General features: G+C 44.1%; 1 long non-coding RNA gene across 3 annotated transcripts; it reads left to right on the top strand.

Moving 5' to 3' along the window:
- Positions 1-6: 6 nt before the first annotated feature.
- On the top strand, positions 7-2,634 carry LOC146491925 (uncharacterized). Of its 3 annotated transcripts, XR_014872189.1 has the most exons (4): positions 7-1,082; positions 1,210-1,311; positions 1,685-1,879; positions 2,169-2,634. It is a non-coding gene; the product is annotated as an uncharacterized LOC146491925 (long non-coding RNA). The 3 variants fall into 3 exon arrangements; XR_014872187.1 differs by lacking the exon at positions 1,685-1,879 and having other exon boundaries at positions 1,210-1,684; positions 1,917-2,634; XR_014872188.1 differs by having other exon boundaries at positions 1,210-1,879.
- Positions 2,635-3,387: the final 753 nt, after the last annotated feature.

The following is a 3,387-nucleotide window of genomic DNA, read 5'->3' as shown; positions in this document are numbered from 1 at the left end:
TAGGGTTAGGGTTATGGTTAGGGTTAGGGTTTATGGTTTATGGTTAGGGTTAGGGTTAGGGATGAATTGGACAAAAATCATCCAAAACCAACTTTTTATTAGTATCGACTGTTTGAGTGGTGAGCAGTGAGTCTTTCCTCCGTAGGACAGTTGCTTAGAGTTGTAACTATATGCAGGAGGAAGCTGACATCTTTGCCACACCACAGCCTGTTGTGCTTCTGGCTGAAGCCTTATTCACCACACCAGGGCCAGTATGTCCTGTGAGGCAAGCTTTGCCACAATCATTGCCTGTGCTGCAGACTTAGGGTTAGGGTTAGGGATAGGGTTGTGAATAGGGTTAGGGTTAGGGTTAGGGTTATGAATAGGGTTAGGGTTAGGGTTATGAATAGGGTTAGGGCTAGAGTTAGGGTTAAGGATAGGGTTAGGGTTAGGGTTAGGGTTAGGGTTAGGGTTAGGGTTATGAATAGGGTTAGGGTTAGGGTTATGAATAGGGTAAGGGTTAGAGTTAGGGTTAAGGATAGGGTTAGGGTTAGGGTTTATGGTTAGGTTAGGGTTAGGGTTAGGGTATTGGATAGGGTTAGGGTTAGGGTTATGAATAGGTTTAGGTTTAGGGTTAGGGTTATGAATAGGGTTAGGGTTAGGGTTAGGGTTAGGGTTATAGTTAGGGTTAGGGTTAGGGTTTATGGTTTATGGTTAGGGTTAGGGATGAATTGGACAAAAATCATCCAAAACCAACTTTTTATTAGTATCGACTGTTTGAGTGGTGAGCAGTGAGTCTTTCCTCCGTAGGACAGTTGCTTAGAGTTGTAACTATATGCAGGAGGAAGCTGACATCTTTGCCACACCACAGCCTGTTGTGCTTCTGGCTGAAGCCTTATTCACCACACCAGGGCCAGTATTTCCTGTGAGGCTAGCTTTGCCACAATCATTGCCTGTGCTGCTGACTTAGGGTTAGGGTTAGGGATAGGGTTGTGAATAGGGTTAGGGTTAGGGTTAGGGTTATGAATAGGGTTAGGGTTAAGGTTATGAATAGGGTTAGGGTTAGAGTTAGGGTTAAGGATAGGGTTAGGGTTAGGGTTAGGGTTTAGGGTTAGGGTTAGGGTATGAATACGGTTAGGGTTATGAATAGGGTAAGGGTTAGAGTTAGGGTTAAGGATAGGTTTAGGGTTAAGGTTAAGGTTTATGGTTAGGTTAGGGTTTAGGGGTTAGGGTATGGATAGGGTTAGGGTTAGGGTTATGAATAGGGTTACGGTTAGGGTTAGGGTTATGAATACGGTTAGGGTTAGGGTTAGGGTTATGGTTAGGGTTAGGGTTTATGGTTTATGGTTAGGGTTAGGGTTAGGGATGAATTGGACAAAAATCATCCAAAACCAACTTTTTATTAGTATCGACTGTTTAAGTGGTGAGCAGTGAGTCTTTCCTCCGTAGGACAGTTGCTTAGAGTTGTAACTATATGCAGGAGGAAGCTGACATCTTTGCCACACCACAGCCTGTTGTGCTTCTGGCTGAAGCCTTATTCACCACACCAGGGCCAGTATTTCCTGTGAGGCTAGCTTTGCCACAATCATTGCCTGTGCTGCTGACTTAGGGTTAGGGTTAGGGATAGGGTTGTGAATAGGGTTAGGGTTAGGGTTATGAATAGGGTTAGGGTTAGGGTTATGAATAGGGTTAGGGTTAGGGTTAGGTTAAGGATAGGGTTAGGGTTAGGGTTAGGGTTTAGGGTTTAGGGTTAGGATTAGGGTTAGGGTTAGGGTTTATGGTTAGGGTTAGGGTTAGGGGTTAGGGTTAGGGTATTGGATAGGGTTAGGGTTATGAATAGGGTTAGGGTTAGGGTTAGGGTTATGAATAGGGTTGGGGTTAGGGTTAGGGTTATGGTTAGGTTAGGGTTAGGGTTTATGGTTTATGGTTAGGGTTAGGTTTAGGGATGAATTGGACAAAAATCATCCAAAACCAACTTTTTATTAGTATCGACTGTTTGAGTGGTGAGCAGTGAGTCTTTCCTCCGTAGGACAGTTGCTTAGAGTTGTAACTATATGCAGGAGGAAGCTGACATCTTTGCCACACCACAGCCTGTTGTGCTTCTGGCTGAAGCCTTATTCACCACACCAGGGCCAGTATTTCCTGTGAGGCTAGCTTTGCCACAATCATTGCCTGTGCTGCTGACTTAGGGTTAGGGTTAGGGTTAGGGTTATGAATAGGGTTAGGGTTAGGATTATGAATAGGGTTAGGGTTAGAGTTAGGGTTAAGGATAGGGTTAGGGTTAGGGTTAGGGTTTAGGGTTAGGGTTATGAATAGGGTTAGGGTTATGAATAGGGTAAGGGTTAGAGTTAGGGTTAAGGATAGGGTTAGGGTTAAGGTTAGGGTTTATGGTTAGGGTTAGGGGTTAGGGTTAGGGTATTGGATAGGGTTAGGGTTAGGGTTATGAATAGGGTTAGGGTTAGGGTTAGGGTTATGAATAGGGTTAGGGTTAGGGTTAGGGTTATGGTTAGGGTTAGGGTTTATGGTTTATGGTTAGGGTTAGGGTTAGGGATGAATTGGACAAAAATCATCCAAAACCAACTTTTTATTAGTATCGACTGTTTGAGTGGTGAGCAGTGAGTCTTTCCTCTGTAGGACAGTTGCTTAGAGTTGTAACTATATGCAGGAGGAAGCTGACATCTTTGCCACACCACAGCCTGTTGTGCTTCTGGCTGAAGCCTTATTCACCACACCAGGGCCAGTATTTCCTGTGAGGCTAGCTTTGCCACAATCATTGCCTGTGCTGCTGACTTAAGGTGAGGCAAACTTTGCCCCACCAGATCCTGTTGTGCTGCTGGCTGAGGCCTTATTCACCGTACCAGGGCCAGTTGTCACGATCCTGGGTCTTATGACCCAGCGTTTTGAGTTTTAGTTCATTTTAATGTTTATAGTGCATGTTTAAGCTCATTAGTTTTCTATGTTCATTTGCTTATCATATTCCTCTTGTGTTTTCAACCCTTGTGTTAAGTCTCCCTTATCCTTCATGTGTTTCATGTCTGTTTCTTATGTTGTCAAGTCCATGTAGTCATGTCAGTGTTTCATTGTTTCCCATTTTATTTTTGAAAGAGGTCCTGTGCTTTGGTGGTCTGTTTTGCTCTTTCCCTTTGGGCGTCGTTATGTTCATGTTGTGTCTACCTTGCCTTTCTCTCCCATGTTTCAGCTCCCTATGTTCTGTCTCAGTTGCTGTTAAGTTTACATGTTTTGAGTTCAGTCAGTGTGTTTCCTGTTTTACTTTGAAGGTCCATGTCTCATGTGAGTGTTTCTAGTTTTGCTTCCCTTGTCTCGTCCAGCCTGATTACTCCCAGCTGTGCTCTCCTTCTGTGTCTCATTCCCTCGTTATCCCTCTGTGTATTTAAGCCCTGTGTTTCT

The sequence above is a fragment of the Neolamprologus multifasciatus genome, chromosome 23 (assembly GCF_963576455.1).
Source record: "Neolamprologus multifasciatus chromosome 23, fNeoMul1.2, whole genome shotgun sequence".
Lineage (NCBI taxonomy): Eukaryota > Metazoa > Chordata > Actinopteri > Cichliformes > Cichlidae > Neolamprologus > Neolamprologus multifasciatus.
The sequence above is the reverse complement of the archived record's forward strand: the minus strand, read 5'-3'. Positions and strand labels throughout refer to the sequence as shown.